Source organism: Protopterus annectens, chromosome 9.part0 (genome assembly GCF_019279795.1).
Source record: "Protopterus annectens isolate FY-2018-M chromosome 9.part0, PAN1.0, whole genome shotgun sequence".
Taxonomy (NCBI): domain Eukaryota; kingdom Metazoa; phylum Chordata; order Ceratodontiformes; family Protopteridae; genus Protopterus; species Protopterus annectens.
In genome coordinates, this window is record NC_056743.1 from 133,751,435 (window position 1) to 133,768,035 (window position 16,601).

A 16,601-nucleotide genomic window follows, 5' to 3' on the forward strand; every position below is an offset into this window, starting at 1 on the left:
TACATCCTCCACACTTAGTTCTGATTATTATTTTTTCCTCATTTTTTATGTCCCTTGTACGGGTTTTACACTTCTTTTTCAAAAATGTTCAGGTTCATGCCTCTTTTAAAAACAAGGCATTTCTCCTACTCATGTCTTCATTATAAACCCCCCCCCCCACATTTTGTATAATTGATATAATTATGTTTGCCGTATTGTTGTATTCTATTACAGTAGCTTTTTCCAGTGCAAAAGCATTCACTCCCACTTCTGTAGACTTTTTATTCTACTTAAACTTTTACCTAAGAGGGATAGTTTGTCCCCCACCCTACAGTTACTCATTTGTTGATCTTATCCAATAAGTCATCTGGATAACTTTTCTCACAGAACATTGCCAGTATCTCATCTCAATACAAAAGGTTTCCCAGTCAGAAACCATACAAGCAATTCTGACAAGCTGACCTTTGTCTAAACTTTTCTTTTGGGTGATGGGATGGCAGCTATTAAAATGAAAGTTGAATAAGTGTGTTTTCTGTAAGTAGTGGAGGAGAACTTTTTTTGTCTTTAATAGTTGTTACATCCAAAAAAATGATACAATTCTGTTTGTAATCATAAGAGGCATTTAAAATCTGACTAGTATTCTGGGTATTTTCTATGAATTAATTTACGTTGTGTTCAGAAACATTCCATGAACAAAATATCCTTCAGAAAACATAAACACATTGTCTAATATATTGTACATTTAGAGTTCCATATACATTTTCCCCCAACTCCATATGACTGAATTAGCATATATGGGGGCACAAGCAGCCCCCATAGCTACCTCTGTACCTAAAATTTCCCTTCAAAAAGTAAACAAATACAGGTCAAATGTAGTTTGTTTTGGTCAGTTAAATACTGTTTTTGTTAAATTCAAAAAGGAACATTCCAGTAAGACTTGTCTGAGTAGCTCTAGACCCTTTTCTTGGGGGCTACATCCAGATGTATCAATAACATCACTGCTAACAAAACTAACAGAATCGATCTCTTTTAGAACATTAAACTTTTCCAAAAAAATCCCAGGAGTTTAATAAGCATAGGAATTTGTCATGGAATGGTTCTAACTTTCACCCTGGGATTCAGTAAACTCCATGCAGACTTTGGGCAAAGCCTCCATGGAGTTTACATGTATGCGCTTATTGCATATTCATGCCACGCACTGAGTTTAAATATAAATAACCAAGGTTTCATGGCTGGCAAACGAGTTGCTGGACATGAAACTGTGTAAGCGTACACGGATAGCAATTCTGTTCGTCAGAGCACTGAAGGTCCGTGGTTTTGCAGGTAATGCCACTGTGATCACCAGGGCTTAATAACTTCTTAGTCTCTTGGTGCAAAACATCTGGACAATGGCGAACATAATGGAGACAATGACCCAGAAATAGGGACATATTTGACATATTTGCTCTTTAGAAATGTGCTAAAATAACCAGGGAGTTGAGTTGAGGTACATTTTCTGAAGGATTTGAAGTCTGAAACTCAAATGTATTTAGTTATTGAGTCATGTCAGTCCTGAGAGCATCCCAGTAGTATGGCAGGAAAAGCACACATTTGGTAAGGAACACACCAAAAGATATACAAGGCTAAAATCTGGACATTCTGTGAAAATCTGGACAGTTGAGAGCTATGATTAAGTATATGGTTCAAACACAATACATGACAGTTTGTCTACAGTGCAGAATATTGTGAAATCCCATTTGTAGCATTTTGTACTGAAGTTGTGTAAATGAAGCTGTAAGGATACATGGACTGCCAGTTAAAATAAACAATCAGGGGAAGTGTCTGTACTGAATAGGGGACCACAGATGAATTCTAGGAATGAACACAGGGAAAGAGGACAGGTGAAACAATCTAATGTACAGCAGATGAGGGCATGTCAGTGGAAGACTATTGTAGCAGCAGCACCAGTCACACAATGATCTGGTACAGTAGGGACTGCACAGTGAAAATGCGTGTTATGTGACTGTCACAAGGTGACAAAACAATGGGGAGGATATCTGTGTGAGATGAGCATCTTTACATGAATAATGCAGAAGACATCTGTTTGGGATGTTACATACAATTGGGGTAGGGTGCATATTGTGAAGCTGTGCTAACTGATTTGCCTGAATACGAGTGTAATCTCAGTAGAGGTCTCCAGAAAGTGGGACACAGGTAAAGGTTCATGGACAACATTTAAAAGAAGCAAGCACAATTATGGACAATTTCAGAATAATATCACCAGTAATCCCATGCCTCATACATAACATGATTTACAGTGATCAGAGATGATTCTGCACAAACACACTTGTACAACTATTATGATGTGTCCACTCTCTGAAGGTAATCATGCACACTGTCCTGGCACCGTAACATCTGCTGGAGGTGTTAGGAGGGACACTGCTATAAGTACATACAGCATTTTTACAATACGTGCTAGTTGACTGGTATGCATGGCACATATATATATATATATATATATATATATATATATATATGTATGTATATATATATATATATATATATATATATGTGTGTGTGTGTGTGTGTGTGTGCATTTATATACATCTATGGCACACTCTACACTGTCATGAATGTCATCCATGCCATTAATGTTGTCAGACAGCTATGCAGGTACTGTGTGCATCACCAGAACAGGGTAGCACACATGCATCTGGTGTAACAAATTGATGACCACATGCTGGTGGACGTTCCACTTGCCACTTACCCCAGAACATGGGTCACACACTTACTGGTCTGATTATAGGGTGTGATGTCTACATTATACTTGGGTTGTGTTTGTTTACTTGATGTAACAATCCCCCCATGTTTTCTTGTCATTGCAGGTGTTGTCATGGATGTAGCAGCAGTCTTTGGTGTATGTTGTTACTGTCTGTATTATCCTAATATCACAGTTGGAGTCAATAATTTCCCACAATCTGTATTCCTTCGGGCAACTGTTTGGACACAGGATGTGTATGTCATCTATGATGTCTGTCACTTAAATAATGGACAGGAAAGAGCCTTGCAGACAGCCCTGATCACTGGACCTGAAATATAGTTCACTTCATACGTCAGCATATTTAGATGCCATGTATGTGATACACCGGTCTATCCACGTGTGATATAGGTGTATATGGCCACATCTGACAGTGCTGAGTGAATACCTCAATGTGGATTTATGTCAAGTGTCTTGAACTTCTCCAGTTCCAAAGGCTGATAGTGTTGTCATCATGCATGCCCTGAATGATCTCTTTTAGGACATCTAGTAGGTGCATCAGGCATGATGTAACATTAACAACTCACACAGGTCTGTTGCATACAACCAGGATACCACTAGTGTCCATTTAGAAAAGGTGCATGATGACATGTTGGTCTACCTCACAGATGAGGATAGTCAGGATGTGTCTGTACATACATGCATTGGGTGCTGCCTCCCCCAACTCATATTGATGCATGTTGAAAACACCCTTCTACAGGAACTTAGTCTGTGTGGAGCGTGTGTTGGTGTATATTCATCTGTGTCAGGAAAGTGTATATGATGTCATGTGATAGACAATCTGTGATGTCACAGCCCTATGATTTTTCTGTGATGGGCCTGGATGAAGATAAGATGGTGCATACTTGCTATCCTCAACTGACCTAGGGTTTGAACACAATCCCCCTTGCAGGGATCATTAAGAAACTCTCCCAGCTGGGGATTAAACCTCATGTCACTACATTGGCAATCAGTTGGCTTACTAACAGAACACATACTGTGAAAGTTAGGGAATCCACCTGTAACAGTACAGCTGTCACCATTGGTGTACCCCAGGGATCGTTGCTTGGCCCTTTACTGTTTGGAATCTATTTCTCAACAGTTCAGGCTAAAGTATACGGCCTTTGGCTTACCACATTTGCTTAGTTTTGGATACTAGGTGCAGTCATTTGTGTCCAACTATGATGATAACATGCTAGAGGGGCTAACACAGACAAATGATTGGTGATAAAGCCACATGGTCTACAAATAAATGCAAACATTTGTCTTTATTTTGGCCTTCTGTAAAGTGGAATTTCCTGCTAATTACAACATTGACAACAGTCCTACTTGCTGAAACCCATTGATGCAAGCACTGGGAACACACATACACAGCAATCTGAACTTCGACCACCAAGAGTCCACACTGGTATTGAAAGCCTGTGTTGGGCACATCATAAGTCATGGCATCATATTCCAATCTTAGGATTATGTTACAGCAGTCTACTCGAAAATCTTCAGAACACTAATACAGAGTATAATGCTCTCATTTGCACGTACCTCACCAGATAAATGCAACAGCTAGGGAGACCACACGGGTTACTGACCAAGAAAACACAGTGCATACAAACCATGCCATGATGTATGTGGATAGACTGAAGTCCGTGTCACTGTAATCTGTATCGTATAGGATGAGGTGACTTCAGCCTTGCCTCCAGGCCACTATCTGACCCTGCCTTAGTGGGAATAGTGCACATCCAAAAATCAGATATAGCTGATGATAGCAGTGTGTGATGAGAAGAATATGGCAAGAAGTGTTCCACATGCTGGTATAAAAGGCTGTCTGTAATGTCAAGCAAGTACGTGCACACACACCCAGTATACTGCACTGAGAATATAACCCCGGCCTAAGTACATAGACTGCAGAATTCAGTACTTTATGCAAGCACCACTGCACAAGACTGAGTTTTACAAGACTGGAAGTCAACTTGTAGTAAATTACATCAACAGGGCATGTTGGAAAGAATATGTTGGGAGGCCTGCATGAAATGGATGTGTAGGCATGTGCAAGTATCAAAATACTGTCAATCCATTGGATTGGAACTGTAACTGTAGGATACACACTTCTGCTCTTACAGCTAAACACACACACACACACACACACACACACACACACACACACACACACACACACACTTGACTGCAGTGAGAACAGAGCCCCGACCTATGTACACAGACTGCAGAACTCAGTACATTACGCAAGCATCATGGCACAAGTCTGACTTTTACAAGACTGCAGTTCAGCCTATAGTGGATGACATCAGCAGGGCATGTTGCAGAGATGTTGGGAGACTTGCATAGGTTCGTATGAGGTTACTAGCCTAATGGCCCTAGGGTGTTTACAAGCCTAGCCATGTAAAAACACAAGTACCCTTATTGAGCTTAGTTAGATGGTCATCGTCAGAAGAGTTATTTTTGTGATCAGCACTGACTGGCCCTGTCCAGGAGGGACATAGGTGCCACCCCAGTGGTGAATTTACAGTCACCCATCCAGTTGTCAAGGTTGCGCTTGAATAGGTTCATTGAGGAGCACTGCTGCACATGCAGTGGGAGCCTATTACAGAGGAGTGGCAATCACTGGGAAAGGTATCTTGTTTCTCCAGCATGATCTGTTTGTCACAGGCAAGATTGAGATCCCTGGAGCAAGTAGTTGTTGTCTCATTTGATTTCCTGATGTCCAGCATTTCCAGTAGGGCAAAGATTGAGATTGCCCTGTCGACCCAGCATAGGTCACCTCTCTGCGACCTGCATGATGCGTACAGTGACAGGTGTTTCGGTCTTTCCATGTCTGGCATGTTTTGAAGGCCCTGGATTCTCTCAGTCACAAACCTTTGTGGTTTCTTGAGTTGCGCAGGTGTCTGATGAGGTACAGACAGACATGAGCTTTGTACTCAGTTAGTGGTCTGATAAGGATAGAGTTACAGCAGAGCTATGACCTCCCTAATCTTGGATGTGATGGCCTTATTTATGAGATGCACAATGTAGAATGTGTGTCTTACCATTATGGACACACAGTGATTGAAGCATAGATTGCTACCAACATGTGTTCCCAAGTCTTTCAGCACTGTGTTTAATCTTAGAAGGGTGCTATGTATATAATAATTAGCAGTGTACTTCATTGCCAAAGGGGACAAGAGACATTTTTTGCTTTAAGGTTCAGTCTGTAAGTTTGGCACCAATCATTTGTCTGTGTCAGCTCCTTCTGTAATATGTTAACATTGTTGGGGGATTCTGTATGACTGCATCCATTTGACAGTCATCTTAAAACTTAATAAGCCGCAAGCCATCCACCTTTGCTGGAACTTCAGAGAAATAGTTTCTAAACAGTCGAGGGGCCATCACAGATCCTTCTGGAATTCCACTGGTAAGCTGGAGGTGCAGTCCCCAACTTTGACCGTGTTTGTTTTGTTGGTGAATCCAGTTGGCTATCCATCTAGTAATGTATGGGTTAATACCCGGATGGGAGGTTTTCTGTCTGATACCTGAATGGGAGATTGTGTCAAAGGCCTTGGATAACTCAACATAGGCAGTATGTCCTGTTTTCCCTCATCCAGCTATTTGAGGTCATTATCAAAGAAGTCCACTAGGTTCAATAATCAAGATCTACACTTGACAAAACCAAAATGTGTCTGGTCAAGTGTGTTGAAGGTCTCCTATGTTCCTGTGGATAAGGTCCATAGTGATGTCTTCCATAGCCTTGCAGATAAGGCTTTTTAGGCTTATGGGTCAGTAGTTCTGGTTCTGCATGTTAACAGATTGATGTGCATTGTATATCATGCAACATTTGATACAATTTCTGTAGTGTAGGTGGTATGTGTGTGAAAAAAGTACTGAGTCACCAGGGTTGCAATGCTTGGGGAGAGGCAACACATAGCTGTATTCTAAATATGTGATATGTTGTTAGATAGGGTCTTCACTTAGTTTCCACATGTAACTTTATGCCATAAACAGGAAATAGACAGTAAATACCAGTAATAGATGATATTTTCTTTTCCATAGCAGCGAGCAGTGGGTTTGCACAATGATTGCAAAGTGTTTGCAGATGTGATATGCACATTTCCTGTACTTTCCCTGTTTGAGTGTAATTAAGCAATGCGCAAACATGAGCCACATTGCTAAAGTCTGGGAGTTAGTATTGAGTGTGTGAAACACACCTGTTGCTTAACTGACTCTGTGACAGCAGGTGGAAATGCACTGACCAATTTCTTTTTGAACCTATATGATACTGGGTTTGAATCCAGGTATATGTTATACTTTTAACTAGTTTTAAATAAACAGTGATAATGCAGTGACATTAATTTTTAATAGTATGTCTGTTGCTATTTTGGCATAGTGCAGCAGGGTTTAAGTGACATTGTGCTGAGATAACAGCAGCATTGTACTGCCAGTCACTGTCTGTTGACATTGCTGTGCGATGCAAAACTCTGAGTAAACATAGAGGCCAAATGGTGACGCGATCCTTTGCTTTTTCTGCTACTTATGTGCAAGCAGGGGGAAGAACAAAGGGAAAGCAATACAGGAATGTGTAGAGAGAGGTAGGAAAGAACCATAGCTATCCAATTCTTCAACAGTAAAAACTGATCATATGTGCAGAATATTAGCTGAATTTGGACTGTCATCTCCAGAGAGAGGGGTGACAACAACAAAATCATGTTGTATAGCCAATTGGACTGAATCAAGTATGTCAAGAAGACACGTGTGCCAAATGGAGAGGGGTATGTATGAGATTATTCTTTTTTTTATTTTATTTATTTTTTTGTGGGTTAGGTGCCCAATTTGTATTTTAATTCATTGAGAAGACTGCTGGGTAGGGGATGTAGGTAGCTTAGGTCAGGTAATTTGGATAGGTGAGGAAACAAATGCAAACAAACAAGACAAGAGACTGGTATGGTGGGGGGGACACCATGATTGGAGTGAGGGAAAGAAGAACACAGGCTCAGGCCCATCACGTTGGAGACTGTGATAATAGAGTCCCTCACCCACTGGACTGTCATCACTGTTCCCTTACTCCGCTGGTGGCTGGAGTGCTTGACATCTTCTCCTCCTATGGACCATGAGGGTGAGCAGCCTCTCCATCTGACATACGCGTACACCAATGGTGCATTGCGTGACCCTACATGCCAACCCTGACATTTCCCGGTAGATGATCAAATCACCACCACTGTTACTGCTCCCAGAAGGTAGCACTGCATCAGCTTCTGGGGCAGTACTACCTGAAGGCGTAGGTAGGGGATGGCAGTGCTGCCAGGATGTGCAGGGCATTGGTGCTGGAGCTAGTGAAGCAGGGACAAGGCTGATCCATTGGGGCTGGCCTCCTTCGCTGTACTGTGTACCATTTAGTGATGTGGTACACATGAACGACATGGAGACATTTTAACAACACATAATAGAAAATAAAAAAGACAGGTAAGGGCTGCGATGAGAGAAAAAAAAGAGAGATAAAATTAGCACCATCATATGTGACATACAGTGCATTAATACAATTATCCAACTCTTTTGTCTGAAGTATTGCATTTAAGTATGTGTCCTAACAAACACAAACTATACTACAGATTGCTGAAAGTAGTTCTGAAAATGTGCATATGTTGCATATAAGCATGTTCCAATTTTACAGTTTACAGCAGGGCATTTATGCCACTGGCGTAGAGTTTTTAATTTAAATGTAAATATTATTGAAGAAATAGTATTGTAGAGTTGTGAATCCTGGTATCTGAACCCAAAATCTCTGATTACAGTCTAATATTGGACTCCTACAATTGGTTTGTGCTACAGATGCATGCATACGTGCTTTTACAGTTGGGAAACGCAAGCTGAATTTGATACAACTCTATAAAAGACCAAAAAAACTATCTTTAACTTTTAACGCTGCAATAACACTTCGTATCTGTTGCATACATACGTATTGCTTCCCTCAGTCTCTCAAATTGAGCAATATGAGCCTGCCGATTGATCTCCTGTTAGGTGGCAGCTGGGGAAAGAACAGAAGAGCATTATGCATACCAGTCTTGCCTATATTTAGCTTTCTGAATCTTACAAGTACTCTGTTAATGTCTTACTTACACAGCAGTGTGATGTCTGCAGTGTCAAACTCCTTCAACCAACAGTTGAGAGTATCCCTTTTTCGCCTGTGTAGGTCATTAAAAAGATGCCTACACTGCTCTCCAGTGTGTTGGATACCAGTGACAGTAGATACAGCCGTGGCCACACTATTCTGTGCCTCAGACTTTTACTGGGAGCCAGAATAGTCCCCCTGCAGAAGTCTTTGGCTGTGGTGCTTTACCAGGAGACCAGTAAATATCCTGGACTCCTGCACAGCCCACATCTGTGCCCTAAACCTGGCATCTTCCTCTCTAATACCAGCCATGTCTACCAGCCAAACTAGACCAATGGAAACTGATGCTTTCCCGCCAGTTCCATTTCTCGTATTTACTGGTAGTGTGCAAACCTGAGCAAAGATGCCAACAGCATTTGTGTGATGTTAAGTGGAGCACAGTAGTGCCAAGCAGAGATCAAATAAATATTTAAAATAAAAAGGTTAATCTGACACTTGATTTTAGTTTTGAGGGGTATCTGCTGATGTAGCTTGGAAACATGTATTGAAAATTGGAAGGTAACTGTTAGATGAGTCAAGTTTGTGGACATGCACTGGGGACATAAATGTAATAACCTGACACATTTGTTTTTGCCTTTATACATTGTGGGATTCAGACATAGGCATAAGGGACAAAACATTTTCTTCCACAGTGTTGATTTTCCATCGTTGCCACAGTAGTAGTACTGCTCAGACATAGTCTGGAATCATATGTAAATACAGGTGACAGTTTGAGCTGTTACACATGTATGTGTGTGACCTGACAAGGTTATCGGATATAGATCCACTTGTGTGTGTGTCTTATGTAATTGTAAAGGCCATGCAAGTCCAGATAGCAGATTTATACGTACATATATATATAGTAGACAGTGTACCCTCAGTCATATATCTGAAAACACAATAATGGTGTCTCATCCCTTATACATTTAATTCATCTCAGCTCCACTATCTAAAGTGTTATAAGTGAGAGTGAATACGATTTAAAGTGGAACAACAGTAAAAGCGTATGGAATATTTTGTATTAGAACCCAGGACCAAGTGTACGGCAGTCCTACACTTACAGCTGTTGTCGCAAGAATGTTGAAATGACACATCTATTTTCAGTTTATTGCTATAAACTGCACTGTTACAGCAGTAAAAATAGGTTGCACACCTGTGCTAGAACCCAAGACCATCTGTACTCCAACCGTATACTTACACTTGCTGCCACAAGACTAGTTACGTGACATTTTCTGATTTCCTAATCATTCTTAAGGTCAGTGTTTAACTCTTGCTCAACACCTCTTAGCGGGTTTGCACGGTGCCTAACAGAATTACTTGAATGCATCCAGTTTCAGTTATTGGCTGTCTGAGTCCTGTCTGCAGGCGTTTGATGGCTGCAGCAGCCGAGGAACCTTGCTAACTGCTATGCAACACCGCTAAGCGCTGTTGCATGATGAAACACTAAATTTGCAACATGTATTGATGTAATGTGATCCTATCTCGCCTACATTCATTACTGACGGGCTCGGAGCCAGAATCTGCTCCGACTTGGCCGTTATAACTAGCACAAAGTCTCTCATTGGCTGGGCTAACCCTTTATCCCAGGATGCACCACGCCCAAACCCCCAGATCTCGTTTGCCGCTCCTAGAGTAATGACGTGGTCTCTACTTGGCTTTGGCCAAGTACCCTCAATTTTTGACTTAACTGTTTGCTCGAGTTATTATTTCCAAAAAGCTATTTTAATAGCTACATTGTCTGTTGTTTCCCTTTTTGTGATTGATTGCGGTTTTTTTGAGTGGTAATCCTTCTGTTTGGCGGGCTAGGCCTGCTTAAGTTAGAGGGCCTTTGCCCTATCTTGTGTCTGTAGTGTTCGGACGTTTAGGTTAGAGCCCTTTCTACCCTCCCTCCTTGTGTTGCTGAGTGTGCGGTCGTGTTTCCTTATGTCTGGCAAGGAACAAAAAGAACATAAGCCATCTGGCTTTAAAAAATGCGCCAAATGTGTGTATAAAATGTCTTTGACTGATGGCCACGTCATCTGTGTTTATTGTCTCGGTGCCATACACTTGCAGGAATCCTGCAGTGTTTGCCATGCCTTCTATTCCAGGGTTTTACAGGAGAGAAAAAATAAGCTTATCCTTAAGGGTTTGATTAAAGCCTCCTTTGAGAAAACTTTAGCGTCTTCTCCCCCCTCAGAGAAATCCAGGTCTAAGACTAAAAAGAAGTCTCCGGCTCCGGCTAGTTCATCAGAGCCTCTGGAGAAAAGGTCAAAAGCTATATCTCCCTCCTTGGCTCCACTGGTCTCGGAGCCGCAGGAGGTACTGTATAAGGCTATGTCTCCTTCCTCGGCTCCACTGGTCTCAGAACCGCAGGAAGTCTTGTCTGTTTCGGGGTTGGCTTCTTCGACTCCACGGTCGTCGGCACCGAAGGAGGTTGTGGTGGTTCTCGAGCCTGCTTCGGCTCCGATCCCTTTGGAGCCGACTCGGAGCCGTTCCCCCAGTCTTGTCTCGGTTCCGACAGAGAAGGTTTCTTGACCCCCTTCTGTCTCCTCCAAGTCCTCCAGGCTGTCTGATTCGGATGTGAATAGGGTGGTCCAGAGGCTCCTCCAGTCGCCAGTGTTAACTAAATTATTTTCAGCTCCAGCTCAGTCGGCTCCGGAGCCAGCCATGATATCGGTTACATTTCTTCCTCCTCTGACAACCTCGGTGTCGTTGGAGCCGGAGTCTGCCGAATCAAGTGAAGTCCTTGGGTCGGCTCCGAAACCTCCTGCTAGTCTTTCGGATCCGACCTCGGCTCCAACCTTTTCCATCCCTTCTACAGGTTTCGGTACTTGGGTGTCCTCAGTCGAACCCGAGGGGGATACATCGGGGCTTCAGGCTTTGGCTCTGAGTCTCCCCCTTGGTGCTTCGGCTAAGGGTACCCTGACTCCGGTTATGGTCTCGAGGAGGGTTTTTCATCCGATTCTGGTTGACCTGCCTTCGAGCCTATGAGGAGCATGCTGGCCAAGTCCGTAGTGACTTCACTTGAGTCGGCAACTCAATCCCCAGACGCTGTGACTAGAGCCTCTGGTGCACCCCTATCTCTGGACAGCGGGGCTCCTAGGCCTGAGGATACCTCCATGTGTGGTCCCCTGCTTTCTGAGGGCCCTTCAGAGTCCGTGCCTGAGGAGCCTCCCAGGAAGAAGTTGTGTAAGAAGAAGCACTTAGACTCCCCAGATGAGTCTGTCACCTCGGACACCGACCTCGATGATGCAGAAGGGTCCCCGAAGTTGTCCTCTAATGATGTCTCAATCTCCGATATCCTGGACAGCTTGAGATGGCGGGGCGACTGGTCATCCAAAAACCCTTCTGAGGAGGAGTCGGTCTTCCTCAAGGCCTTCGGAGCCCAGCCTTCTGCCTCATGGGTGTCTCCACCCTTCGATGAATTATTAGATCTTATTTGTCGAAGGGTGTGGGAACACCCTGACTCTGTGGAGCCAGTTCCTAGCCGCCCCAATAAGTTCTTATCTGTGCCTCCTGGAAAATAATTTTTGACCAAGGGAGTACCTGTGGATGCTATGGTGATGGCGTCTGCCACTCAGCAGGACGTGGCAGAGGCTTCACCTTCCATCCATCCTGTTAATAAGGAGTCTAGGAGTATGGATAGGTATGGGAAGTGTACCCTGTCTTCAGCGACCTTTACCTTGCGGTCGCTGAATTACTTGTGTCATTTTACGCGGCTCCAAAGGGATCTCATAAAGATGTTGGGAGATACCCTGTTGGGTAACTTGCCTGAGGCGTTGGCCCAGTCTGTTAACACCCAGCTGTCTACCCTTTCTTCCATCGTCAACTCGTCCATGAGGCTCATATCTTATGCAGCCGAGGGGGCGGGTAGAGCATTGAGTTCGGGCATAGCCCTTAGGAGACAAGCTTGGATGCGCTTGTGTCATTTTGCGGAGGCTTTCAAGTCTTCTTTCACGGACACCCCATTCGATGGGTCCTCCCTTTTTGGACCCAAAGTGAAAGACACCCTCACTAGATGTGAGCAGGAGGGTAAGACTTTGTCTGCCGTTGGGGCCCGTTTTTCGCTTCCCACTAGACCTTATCCCAAGGCTCAGAGGGGAGGGAAAATGTAGTTCAGAAAGTCTCAAAAGTCTTCCCCTGCCCATCAAAGTGACCCCCCCCCTCCAGGGGCAGAGGAAGGGGGAATTTTTAATGGAAGGCGTCACCCTAGAGGCGGTGGAGGCCCTCGCAATACAGGAGACCGCGAGTCCTTTCATGGTTCCTCCTACCAACGTCCCTGAGGGATTACCCGACTGTGCGTCTCCGGAGCCAGTCGGCGGTCGTTTTTCGGAGCATCGTCAGGCCTGGGAGTCCATCACTCAGGATCGATGGGTGCTTCGTATCATCACCAGAGGTTACACCATTCCCTTTATCCGTCCCCCCCGCCATCAAGGAAAATCCTGGACGTTCCACCCAGTCAACGGGATCAGGCAGCAATAGAGGTCTCAAAGCTGCCAGGAAAAGGAGTCATTCAACCAGTCCCCGCAGACCAGATCGGATTAGGAACTTACTCAAGATTATTTTTGGTGCCCAAAAGAACAGGGGACTTGAGACCCATTCTGGATCTCAGCCGTTTAAACTCCTTTGTAAAGAAGTCCAAGTTCCGAATGGTCACGTTGCAATCCATTTCCCCTTGCTGGAAAAAGGATTATGGATGTGCTCCATCGATCTCAAGGATGCCTATTATCACATCAAGGTAAACAAGGCTTCAGGAATCATTTACGCTTCCGGCTGGGAGCCAGCCATTTTCAATTATGGGCCCTGCCCTTTGGTCTCACCACAGCCCCCAGGGTGTTCACCAAGTGTCTGGCAGTGGTGACAGCTCACCTGAGACGTCTAGGATTCCAGGTGTTTCCTTATCTAGATGACTGGCTCCTCACTGCCCCCACCAGGCATCTACTTGCTCAAGCCAGGAGAGCTACTGTCGAATTGGGCCATCTACTAGGGATGTCATTCAACTGGGCAAAATCTGTATTGCTGCCATCATAGCGTGCTGCCTTTATCGGCGCAGAGCTAGACTCTGTAGAAATGCAAGCTTTCCTACCGGCAGAGAGAATAAAAGTGTTACAGGCCCATGTTCTGGCTTTACTACGCCGGGAAAAGGCCCAAGCCAGGATGGTTCTTCAGTTGTTGGGATCAATGGTGGCTACCATTCTTTTAGTTCCGCTAGCCAGGTTACACATGCGAATACTTCAGTGGCTCTTTTCTGCTCAGTGGTCATATCAGGAACGTCCCTTGTCCCATCGATTCTCATCATGGAGAGATGCCGGCAGGATCTGCGTTGGTGGCTTCTCTCGTCCAACCTGAATCAAGGGAAATCCTTGAGCCCCCCGTCCCCTATTGCCACAGTAACCACGGACGCCTCCCAGATAGGGTGGGGAGGGCATTATCTGGGCGAGACGGTTCAAGGTATGTGGCAAGACCACGAGGTTCACTTGCATATCAGTGTTCTGGAGATGAGAGCGGTGCATCTAGAGTTGCAGGCACTTCACAGCTCTCTTCCCAGGGGCACTATTGCGATTCTTTCTGACAATATATCTGTTGTCTGGTATCTGAACAAGCAGGGAGGAACCAAGTCCTACCCCCTTTGCAGGGAGGCCATGAGAGTGTGGAATTGGGCGATCGCTTCCCAGCACTTTCTAGTGGCAACGCACATTCCGGGGAAGTCCAATGTGAAAGCAGACAGGCTGAGCAGAGCTATTCTGATGCCTCACGAGTGATTCCTGAACGATCGAGTAGCTGCTCAGATCTTCTCCAGGTGGGGCCTTCCCTGCTGCAACCTCTTTGCCAGCCCCCTGAATGCGAAGTGCAGCAGTTTTCTCACTCTGATCCCCCCACAGGGGGAGTCACCTAGGGATGCTCTAGTCCACAATTGGCCCTCCGGTCTGCTCTATGCCTTCCCGCCGGTCCCTCTTCTGCCAAGAGTGATTCAGAAGGCTACCTGCTTGGGAAGCAAGATGATTTTGATCGCACCACTCTGGCCCCGTCAAGTTTGGTTCCCCTTCCTTCGGAAGTATGCGGTGGATGGTCCTTGGATTCTGGACCCAGCTCCAGACCTATTGACTCATCAGTCAGGACAGCTCCATCCATCCCTACGAACTCTCAAGCTCGCTGCCTGGCTTCTCCACTTCCGACCTTAGTCAGACAGCATATCCTTACCCCGGAAGTGGTACATATTCTGTCCTCCTCCCACAAGTCTTCTACTAGGAAAATATACTCTAGTAAATGGAAGAGATTTGCAATTTGGGCTCAGCAACGTGATTTTGATCCCCATACAGCCCCTGTGTCGGTGGTGTTAGATTTCTTAGCAACACTATTTAGACAGGGTTCGGCTGCCTCCACTATAAAGGTTCAGTTGGCAGCAATCTCTAATTATCATGTTGCATATGAGCCTTCCCTCATGGGTCATAAGCTGTGTAAAGCCTTTCTGAAAGGAACCTGGTTGCTTCGCCCTCCGGTTTCGCAACCAGTTTTGCCATGGGATTTAAATGTGGTGCTCAGAGCTTTAATGTCTTCTCCTTTTGAGCCGGCAGCCTCTTGTGAATTGAAATTTTTGTCATGGAAGACTGCCTTTTTGGTAGCCATAACTTCAGCCAGAAGGGTATCGGAGCTTCAAGCCCTTTCTGTTAAACCTCCTTATTTGATTTTTCATAAGGACAGAGTATCTCTGAGACTTAATCCTTCCTTTCTCCCTAAGGTCTCTTCTGCCCTTTGTCTCCACCAGTCTATTGAGCTTCCGGTCTTTTTTCCACGGTTTTCCAACAAAGCAGAATACAAATTTCACCAGTTGGATGTGCATAGACAACTGAGGTTTTATTTAAATAGGGCACAACAGGAGAGGAAATCAGATCAGTTGTGTCCTTTTCGGACAATAGAATTGGCAGATCTGTAACTAAGGGCACCATAGCTAAGTGGATTAGGGACTGCATCTCATTTATTTATGCATTAGCGGGTAGGCATCTTCCCTTTCCAGTTAAGGCGCATTCTACCAGGGCTATGTCAACTTCAGTGGCTTTTCATGCTAGCCTATCCATAGATGAGATATGTGCAGCAGCTACTTGGACTTCTCCACATACCTTTATTTCTCATTACAAACTGGACGTGGCCTGTAGAGGTCGGGCTTCCTTTGGTTCCACAGTGCTCGGGAGTGTTTTCCAGTGAGCCTCCCAGGATTTAGGTGCTAGGGATGCTGTCCCGTCATTAATGAATGTAGGCGAGATAGGATCACATTACATCTTTTAGTTATGTACTTACCATAACGATAGATGTATGTAATCTATCTCGCCTACATTCTTATGTACCTGCCCTCCTTCCCCCTACCTGTTGGATTTGGAGGAAACTTGTATTCTGATCCCTCTGAGGATATTATTTTTTCTCTCCTCTTACATATATATCCTTGTGGTGTGGTGTATGTGGGAAGATATTATTGGGGCAAACAAGATCTGGGGGTTTGGGCGTGGTGCATCCTGGGATACAGGGTTAGCCCAGCCAGTGAGAGACTTCGTGCTAGTTATAACGGCCGAATCGGAGCCCGTCAGTAATGAATGTAGGCACGATGGATAACATACATCTGTCGTTATGGTAAGTACATAACTAAAAGTTTTTGGCCTTTGCCCCTTTTACAGATGCCCTGTTTGTGGGTGTTCTATCTGTATCTTGAGTGGACCAGTAGTCCAATTTGTGCAATGGCACTCT

The 16,601-nt window shown here is 44.5% G+C and overlaps 1 protein-coding gene across 3 annotated transcripts in view; it reads left to right on the top strand.

Moving 5' to 3' along the window:
- Positions 1 to 16,601, top strand: part of TRIM44 (tripartite motif containing 44) — a 1,245,326-nt gene that overhangs the window by 234,555 nt on the left and 994,170 nt on the right. The window lies entirely within an intron of this gene.